At 37.4% G+C, this 11,078-nt stretch overlaps 1 pseudogene; it reads left to right on the forward strand.

The window, feature by feature from the left end:
• The first annotated feature begins 1,970 nt into the window (after window positions 1-1,970).
• On the forward strand, window positions 1,971-2,086 carry LOC115872086 (annotated as a pseudogene).
• Window positions 2,087-11,078: the final 8,992 nt, after the last annotated feature.

Here is an 11,078-nt window from a genome sequence, read left to right on the forward strand (position 1 = left end):
AGGGGTGGCAATACTAATCTCTGAGAAATTACAACTCAAGGTCCAAGATAAAACTAGAGATAATAATGGACATTTATATAATGTTCAACGGATCAATAGACCCTGAACCCATAAACATAGTAAACATATATGCACCCACTGAAAGACACTCAACATTCACCAACCAAATCCTCAAAGAGATATCACCAGATGAACAATTATAGTAGGTGATTTCAATACACTGCTCTCAAAGAAAGATAGATCAACATGTGAGAAACTGAATAAAGAAACTGAAGAGCTACAAACACAAGTGAACAACTTGACCTCCTAGACATTTTCAGAGCTCTCCAACCAACAGCAAAGCAATACACATTCTTCTCCAATGTCCATGGTTCATATGTGAAAATAGACCACATGCTGGGATAAAAGGCAAGCTTGAGAAAATTCAAACACATAGAGATCATTCAAACCATCTTCTCTGACCATGGTGCCATAAAGGTGAAATCAGCAATGGAAATAAAACAAACAAACAAAGACTAACACTTGGAGACTCATTAACACACTTCTCAAAAAAGAATGGGTATAGCCCAAATGAGAGAGGAAATTAGGAAGTTCCTAGAAATCAATGAGAATGGCAATCCAATATATCAAAACCTATGGATGCAGCAAAAGCAGTCATCAGAGGTCACTATTGCAATAAATATGCACATGAAGAAAGAGGAGAGAATTATGTTCAGCACCTTAACACTGCACCTCCAGCAGTTAGAACAGAGTCAACAGCATAAATCTTCCAACAGCAAAAGAATAGAAATCATAAAAATTCGACCAGAGAAAAATGAGCTGTGAAACACAACAATGGAAAAAATTAACAAAGCAAAAAGTTGATTCTTGGAAAGGTTCAACAAAACTGACAAGCCAATAGCAAACTCAGCAAAGGGAAAGAAGGGCAAGATGTCAATATCAAGAATTAGGGATGAAACAGGGGAAATCACAACAGACCCTAATGAAACAAATAAGGCCGTAGTATGAAAGACTGTAATCCAGCAATTTCCTGGTCAGATACCTGAAAAGCACTGTCTTCACAAATGAACGCATATGGACATTACGAATTAGAACCTGCCCATAGCAAAAGAAGAAATAGATAAGGTCATCAAGAAACTCCCACCTTAAAAAGCCCCAGTCCAGATGGTTTCCGAGAAAAATTCTTCCAAGTATTCAGAGAAGAGCTGAGACCAATCCTACACAACGTCTTCCAGAACATAGAAATGGACAGCAAATTCCCAAACTCAGTCTATAAAGCCAGCATAACCCAAACTGGACAAAGAATCCACAAGGTTAGAGAATTACAGATTTATATATCTCATGAACACAGGTATAAATATCCTCAACAAAATCTTGGCCAATAGAATCCAACAATATATCATCATCATCATTATCATCATCATCATCCATCATGGCCAAGTGGGATTCATACCAGCCATGCAGAAATGGTTCACCATTCAACAGACAATTAATGTAATCCACCACATCAACAAGAAAAAGTACAAGAACCATATGATCACATCAATTGATGCAGAAAATGCATTTGATAACATCCAACACACATTTCTAATAAAGACTCTCAAGAAGATAAGATTATAAGGGAAAATCCTCAGTACAATAAAAGCCATATACGAAACACCAATAGCCAATATTACACTGAATGTAGAAAAACTGAAAACGTTTACACTGAATTAGGGAACTGAACAAGGATGTCCCTTAGACAACAACAGCAGGATATCAAGGATGTACAATTGGGTAAAGCAGAAGTGAAACTTTCTCTATTTGCAGATGATATGATTTTATATATTGAGAATCCTAAGGGGTTCACAATATGATTGCTGGAACCAATAGAGGGGCTTAGTAGAGTAGCAGGATATAGGACTAACAAGCAGAAATCAATTGGATTTCTATTCCTAGTGATGAGAATACAGAAAACCATATCAAGGAATCAGTACTATTCACAAAGGTCACCTGATCTCCAAGTGCAAGCAAAAGCAATATGGAGAGATTCTGACTGCTCAGGTTAGCAAAGTCTCTGCAGCTGCCACTCGCCTTTCCTATAACCTTCTCCAGGATCTGGGCAAGGAAGTCCAGTTTTCCCTCAGCTTCCATGTAGATCTGGCTAGTACAACAGCCTTGAAATGTGATGACGCACAAAAGATCTAGAGTTTAGAGCACTGAAGCACTATGGGAAGAAAGAACTTCAAGCAGGCCCTTTTGTATGAGGCAGAAAATGTTTAAAATGTACCTGGCTTAATAAATAAAGACTTGGGGGAGTGCAAAAACAAAACAAAATAAAAGACCTAAAGGACAAAACCTACAGAACATTACTACAAGAAACCAAAAGGATTTAAACAAATGGAAGAATATCCCATGTTTGTGGGTTGCAAGACTCAATGGTGTGAGTATATCATTATCACCTGAAGCAATCTACAAATTCATTGCACTCCTCATCCAAATTCCAGCATCATTCTTCAACAAAATGGAAAATCTGAGAACCAACTTCATATGGAAAGGGAAGAGCCCAGGATAGGCAAAGAACTCTTCAAGAAGAAGAACAAAGTAGGTGGTCTTGCACTACCTGACCTCTAACCTACTATACATTCACAGTTGTCAACACAGCCTGGTGCTGGTATAATGACCAATGCTCGGACCAATGAATTAGGCCAGAAAACCCAGAAACAAAAACATCTGCATATAGAAAACTGATTTTTGACAAAGGCCCATAAAACATTCCGTTGGAAGGTGCTGCACTCTTCAATAAATGGTGTTGGGAAAGCTGGCTATCCACTTGGAGAAGAATGAAACGAGACCCATATCTCACTCCAAGCACAAAAACAAACTCAAGGTGGTTCAAAGACCTGTATGTAAAACCCAGATCTATCAGGATCATCAATGAGAAAAATGGGTCAAAGCTAGGAGCCCTAGTGCAAGGAATACACGGGCTAGCAGGATTAAAATTGGAAACACACTATGTGGAAGATAAAATAGATGAGTGGGACCTATTTTTTAAAAAATAACAACTTGTGTTCATTGAACGATTTTATTCAAAGAGTAAAAAGAGCCCACAGGCTGGGAAAATATATTTAGTAACTACATAACAGGCTATGCATCGTCATCAACTTGATGGCAGTGAGTTTGGTTTTTTGTTTTGCATGAAATAAATCTGTTGCCCATGTGCTCTTAAAAGTGTTGCAGAGTAGGGGTGTTATTCTGAAGGCTAAGCAAGCCGATGGACTCAAACAATGGTCGTTTTAATTGCATGTGGAAGTTGGACATTGAGTGAAAAAGAATGAAGAAAACTTGATCAACGTGCCACGGGCTGCCAGAAGCACAAGCAGGCCTGTCTTGGAAGAAGGACAACCAAAAGGCTCCTTAAAGGGAAGCGTGCCAAGGCTTCATGTTATATACTCTGGACATATTGTCAGGAGAGACCAGAACCTTGAGAATGAAATCATGCTTGGTGAAAAAGAGGAAATCTCTGGACAAGGTGATTGACCCACTGGCTACATCAATGGGCCCAGACAGAAGAACCAATGTGAGGATGCTGCAGGACCAGACAGTGTTCCTTTTGTTGTGTATACAGGCACTATGGGTCAGAACCACCTCAATGACACCTAACACCAACCAGTTTAAATGAGACCTTGGCTTAATCTTGGTTTACCAATCATATATCTCCTAACATCATTTTCTAAAATAGCCCAATTAATAATAATGAATGGGAAGGAACCGAATTATCACTTTATTTTTAGTTATGCCAATGCCAATAACTCCCATTTCTAATGTGCTGTAGAAATAAATCATTTTATACCTCGTTCCAAAAACCTTGACTAATCTCTTCTTCCTACTCCAAGTTGAATAGAAAGATGGAAGATATCAGAAATATCTCAGATTGTAAAGCTCCTTAAATGACTCTACTCTTCGCTGAATAAAATATGGCCCCAAAGTAACGAATGTCTACTACTATCTTCTTCATTGTCTTATTTTGTTCACCTGAGGACCTCAGATAGAAGGGTAGTCTGGATCCCTCTCCAGCTTTTGCAACCTGGGCCAGTTGTATTGGAATGTGTGTAGTCACTGTAGCACATTCAAAATTAATTATTTCAATCCAAATTCTGATGTCTTCCACATTTTAAAAGTTCAAGAATAATCATGTTTATAAAAATAGGTCCACACCTAATCGTGTCAGAGAACACAGTGATATTATAGAAAGCCCCAAAGATATTATGGACACTTATTATGTAAGTTCCATTTCTCTTCTATCAATAAAAACCATGTACTCAGAACCAAATAACCATTATATTTTGATCCCTTATTGGTTTAATTAGTCAGAGACCCCTGACAATGAGCAGAGTTCTTTTGAATGAATAGAATATACAGAGAACCTGTTCAGTGAAAAAGCCAACAGCTTCTTTGTTTCTACCTCCTTGTAAGAATAGTTCATCTAGACCAGTTATCTAAAAGCCAGAATTTATAATACTAAACCAAATTGGTAGAAGTCTACCTTCGACAATCTGGTTATCTTGTTACAGAAGCTTGAGGATTCATTTGTTTTTGTTTATTCTTATTTGGAAAGACTTGAGGGGCATCCCAAATCTAAAGACGAAGGAAACTTCACTGAGAGTAAATGTTATCTCCTTCTTAAGTCTGTCCACTTTTCCGAATCTTCATTACCTGGGCCTAGACTACTTTTCACTGTGGTAAATCCTTTTCTGTATGTACAACCTAGCTTCTGGCTAAAGAGAGAAGAAATTCCAAATACGATGCCATGTGAAACAAGCTATTTTGGAAGCATGCCTAATATTAATTCACATCTTTATAAAGCTACTGATCCAAACCTCATGGATTAGACTTCTGCTGAAGCTTGTTTAGTTTGTGTGGAGAGTAGCCCCTGTTGAGAATACATGTGCATGCTAAATATAAACATATTTCAAGACACGTCTTCTATTTCTAGAAAGGTCTTCTGAACGAAGGACTCCCAAGTCCAGGAGAAATGGAGCTTCCATCATCGATATACTTCCCAGACAGCTGTGCTCTGTCAATTCTCTTTTACCCTAAGTATTAACGGCAACTACCGATAACATAGCTGCCATTTGGAGTTAAATACATACTTTAAACACATATGTAGTATGTGGACTCAGAGAAGAGTCTTTGCATATGATATTTGTGAGACGACTATCTGGATAGAATATTAAAAGTGAATATAACATTAAAGATGGATGTTGAAGTTTTGATAGAATTTGCGCTAAGGATAATAGGCTTACTCTTTTTCTCCTGTGAGGCAAATAGTTACTACTGTTTCTCAGATGTTAAATTATCTTTACATGATTTTCCTCACCACTGGGGTCAAAGACTGGAATGAGCTGAACACTTTCCCCAGCGTCGTGCCCTGCTAGTGGGGGGACGGGGGAGAGGTGGTCAGGACGGAAGACGAGCTGGCTCCTTCTCACTTTCCCGATGAAATCTGCCGGAGCGGAGAACCAGCTAATGCAGCACGAGCCGGTAACCACAAGCACCTGTGAGTGACTTTGGACTCTGGCACATCACCAGTGAATTTTCACATGGACGGTGGTTTTTACAACAGTGGATCTGCAGCCTCCACGTGTCCTGGTCAAATTTCGTGACGCTCTTCTAAAGAAGGAGAAGCAATGAGGTCTCTTTTACCACCTTTGTTACTGGGATGCTAACGTGGCATGCAGAGACAAAGGGACTAAAGAGTGGTAGAGTCCGCTTCCACGTATAATGTTACCTAATCTGTAGAAAGGGAATAGAAATAAATTCCCCCAAAAAAATGCTTAATATGATTACATTAGTCTGAAGACCAAATCAGTAACAGAGCATGATACATGAAATGTGCAACTAAAATTTAAACTGCATTGCTTTATTAGAGTCTAGATTAGATGAAAATGTTATCGGAAAAGAAATTCACAAACTATAATTCATGTTGTTGCCTGGCGCCATCGAGCCTGTTCTGACTCATGGTGACTATGTACAGCAGCATGAAGCACTGGCAAGGCCTGCCTCACGTTTACAATTGTTATGTCTCAACCCATGTTCCGGCCACAACCCATGATGCTTCCTAACTGGAAGTCAGACTTCCAAACTCGGGGAAGAGAGAGGGGCAAAAGAAATCTGCCCTCTGAGAGCTTACTGTCTTGTGTCTGATGGTATCGGATGCTTATTGATTAAGTAGTCATTAAGGAACCGATGTGCTAAATAATTCAGGTATTAACTCGACTCAACCACAACTCTTTTTATGTATTTACTATGTGTTGGTCCCTATTATGTATTTATTTATTTTTAGCATTTGTAAAAATAGTTTTATTGGCTTATCATTTACATATCATACAAGTTAGTGGTTCAATATTATGTAGAATAGTTGTGCAATCACCACCATATTTTCACATTTTCTTCTTTCTTGTATTCATTTTTTTGGTTCCTTATTTGCCTCTAACTCCTCCTGCCATACCTCTAGGCAATTATTAATCCAGCTACTCTCTCTATAGGTTTATGTATCCTGGATATCATATACAGAGTACCTTACAAAACACAAACAAGAAACAAACAACAATGACAAAAAAAACACACCTCAATATAAAAGCAAAAAATGTTAAAAATTAAAACAAGTTAAAATGGGTCAAAAGTGAGATCAAATCATTAGTGTGTTACATTTTAACCTAACTACAACTGCTTTATTTGACTTTAAAATACTTTGATAACAGGCCTATTCAATCCCCTGGATTATGGTCTGAGGGGATTCTCTGGAGGTTTAATACATGCGAGAACCCTGCAAGTAGATTTTGGGCTTCCATTCTCATGCCTGTTTGGAACCGGACTGTGTGGCAATTGTCCATCCTACTAACCACACTTTTGCAAGTACAATTGTTTCCGTCCCTCATTTCCAAGTGAAGGAGCTAAGACAAGATGATGCCTCATGGAGAGGGATCTTGAACCTAGATGTCTTTGAGTGAAGTCTAGGTCTCCGTGTATTCTACTGACTAAAGCTCAAAGGGCAGGTGGAAAGGTAGATAAAAATGCTAGTATCATTTCCTTTAATGGAAATATCTCTCTCCATGGAATGATAAACCACGAGCACACCAAATGACTTAAGGATCCAACCTACTCGTTTAAAGACCGAAAAAATATTATAAAGAATTAAAAAACATTACAAATATATACTAAGAGGGTGATTTTTTATTTTTCCTAACCTAGTAAACAAAGCTATAGCAAAACCAAGCTGTCCTTTATTCACTGTGGAATGCAGTTTCTCTTTTGTCAGACCCAGAGTATATTTTTGATACTATATCATGGCTACAATTTTCTAACTTCACCAATGCTCTTTTTTGTTTGTTTGCAGATATCCATAATCTGTATGTATAATTATACACATAGCACAGAAGAGATCAAAGTCAAGAAAATCAAACTAATTATTGTAGTTCATTATATCAGGATGTCCATTATGAGTTCAAATCATCTCCTTTCTTAAACCATGGTAAAAAGCTAAGACAAACAAAAGGAGTTAAATATTCTACCAAATCACGACAGCTGGTAATTGTTACCAGTGGTCCTGGGTCATATTAAAGTCAGTGGAAAGCTATGGGTGGGAAAACTCTGTTCTTTCTTCCAGATGGCTTCTGTAGCTCAGCGTGTCAGAATTAAAGCTGATGATGGAATATGCGTGTCTGATTGAGGTAAAAGCTTGCCAAAGCTTTGTGTGGACAGTAAGATGTTCCCTAAGTCCCTGGATCCCTTCTTTACATCCCTCCTTTCAAGAGGCATTGTGCTGTTTTGGAAAGAACACAGAAAGAAGCATAAAAATATTTTAGGTTCCAAGCCTGTCTGTGTGGTCTTGGGCAAGTGCTTTTAACTACTTTAAGCATAAGTATCTTGATTTGTTAAAAAAAAAAAAAGAAAAGAAAACTAATAGAAATATTGTGTCTCCAAGACTAGTGTTTATGAAATAACATTATAAAGGTCAATTTATTGAAGCTGGGCTATATGCTTTTCCAGTTTTTGGTATTTGAAACCCAGGATTGATGAACGTGTAGGGACAATGAGTAAGATAAAGGGTTCAGGGGGAGAGGGTGCAGTGGTGGAGGTGAGGTGAAAGGGAGACGATATCAAGGAGTCCATGTAGAAAAAGAATGTTTGGAAACTGATTGTGGTAGCAATTGTACATCCTACTGGACGTGATTGAAATATGGAATGATATGATGTATGTATTAAATCCTAACTAATAAAAATATATTGATCATTCTACCATTTTAATTTAATCAGTATTACATCATATATACCAGAGGAGTGGGCATTTTCTGATTTTTCTTCAAAGCTATTCATGGCACTATCTGCTTCCAGACAGGACTGCATGCCAGCCTTCCATAAACAATGAAAATGCTGGACAAAACATATGCCATAGCTGTTTTCAGATTTTGAACAGAAAAGTAATGAGACGAAGTTACTTGAAGGAAATGAATAAGATAAGCTTCACAATTGCCTGGTTTTCTGCCAGGAGGTGCCTGGTGTGGTGTCAGCACACAGAGAGGGCGTGCAATAACAGCATGTTTGTCCGTGTGAGTAGAATAAGTAGAAATCAGGTACTTACAGCTGACAGAATAACCGTGAGGGAGCAGATCCTGCAATAAATGCATTTTACAGAGAAACTACAGAATTACTGGAAATCAAGGACATAATCCACACAGAAAGAAAAAGTTCATTAAAAAGACAGGGGAGGGGAAAAAAGATTTCAAAGGGTAGCCCGAGAAGACAAAGCAATGTGTTCTAATACACTGTGTGATGAGCTGGAGTTAGGAGGACCTAAGGAAGAACACGTGTGGTATATCTCAAACTGAAAGAATTGAAGAACATATCCAAGTCTTGAGTTGCAATATAGAAGGTTTCTTTGGGTAAAAATTGAATATCGAATGTTCCATAGACTTCCAGAAGATTGAACAAATCTGATTTGGAAGTATAGTTAGGATGTTTCTCAGCAGGAAGATGGTAAGACAGCATGATGGAGGGGCCTGAAGAGGGACGTTGTGTTCTGGTAAAGTAGCAGATCACTATAAAAGAGAAAGATCCTGAACAAGATCGACTGACAGTGGCAGCAACTGTAGGCTTGAACGATCCCTAGTGGCACAAGACTGGCTCGGGTTGTGCTCTGTGAGTCGGAAGCAACTTGATAGCACTTAACGACACTAGTGATCAAGAACATGGCTTCTAGAGACGAAATGTTAAACTGGAAATAACCTAACGCAACATTACTTGCTGTGTCACTTTGGGCAGTTTACTTTTCTGTCTCAACTATCATTATACAAATAAAGCACGAGAATAATATGTTCTTGATAGGTGTTTGTGTTAATCGATATAAAGGACTTTGAAGTAACAATAAATAAGGGCTATTGAAATACATAACATTCAATGATCAGTTCTTTATATTTAATGACATATGTTTCAGTTTTGCCTCATTTTTAGGCATTAAAATATGACAGACAATTCAAACTTCATCAGTTTATTCCTTTTCCTCTCTTCCAAAATGACAAATTGGTTTGAGTTTTATAATTTCCTTGCCATGTTTTAATATACTTTTGAATCTGTAATTAATATATAATATTGCTTTTTATTCTAAATTTGCAATTCCATATTAGTGCTCAGTTTTATTTAATGAAGAGTCTACATTTCATGATTTGTATAATTTAGATTATCTGTTAAAAAAGAAATGATGCGATCATAATTTTTATGAGGTCCAAGCTTTCACATTTATGATTTGGTATATCAGATGAAATATTAGAAAATAAGCAGCCTTATTTATTTTCAGAGGATATGTTTTCTCTTTTACTTATTAAAAATGACTCGAATTGGGCTCTTTTCTGATGTGCTTTCAGTTTGGAAACAAAAAGAATCTGAAGGGTCAGGATCAGGGCTGTTGTCCTGACGATGAAGCAAAATTTCCCAGTGAAATTCCCATAGGACAGCCCTTGCTACCCTGGAAGAATGAGCAGGTGTATTGTCGTGATGAAAAAAGTCCCTCCGCATAATTTTCATGGTATTTTTCTCCCCAGGACAGTTTTCAATGAAAAAAACAAAACAAAACCTTCTTCATAAATAAATAAATAAATAAATAAAATATGCCTGATAGTTACAAATAGATTAAAGCCCAAATATGCAGGGATACCCCCCAAAAGGCTGATTTTTTTTCCAAAGCTAAGTCTTTCAATATTTTTTTACAAAACAGCCTTATCACCTACAAAGTACTCTTCATTACACTTCATACATTTGTCAACTCTGAGATTCCATTCTTGGAAACATTTTCCAAACTCATCTGTTTGGATGGCTGACAGCATCTCCCTCGCTTTTTTCTTTATCCCTTCTACATCGTCAAATCACTGTCCTTTTGTGTCCTTCTTCATTCGTGGAACTACTAAAATTGAATAATTATACATAGAAAGAGAACACAATAAATATTATAATTTTCTTAATATCTGTGAATAAGAGAGGCAAGGAGAAGGAGAAAAACAGAAACAAACAGCTTCAGTTAGACAACTTTGAGATATACCTTAGCCGAATGAGCTCCTGTTACTAGTGCTGTTCAGGAATGCAGGAAAGAGATAGGAGGGGATTAAGAAAAACAATTTCTGAATGGCACATCACTTTGACGTGATGGTCTTCTAGAGCTTCTTTGTTCTTGTATGAGAATATATTTCTCTGTTCCTTCATCAAAGGTATCATTTTATCATAACAGAAACATCATATTTTCAAATTTTGCTACATTGGGACCTGTTCTAAATGGTATCTTCCTAAGATAGTTATTATTTTACTTTTGTTTTCAACATTATCTTATATAACTCACTTTCAATTGCATTTAATCTATGGAGCTACAGTCACACAATATACAGGATTTTACATGGCATAAAATACTGCCTAACATGTGCATAAGCAAACGTGGTGAAGAAAGCTGATGGTGCCCAGCTATCAAAAGATATAGCGTCTGGGGTCTTAAAGGCTTGGAGGCAAACAAGCGGCCATCTAGCTTGGAAGCAACAAAGCCCACAGAGAAGAAG

This window comes from Echinops telfairi, unplaced genomic scaffold (genome assembly GCF_000313985.2).
Source record: "Echinops telfairi isolate 266 unplaced genomic scaffold, ASM31398v2 ScPeMD7_3;HRSCAF=10, whole genome shotgun sequence".
Classification (NCBI taxonomy): Eukaryota; Metazoa; Chordata; class Mammalia; order Afrosoricida; family Tenrecidae; genus Echinops; species Echinops telfairi.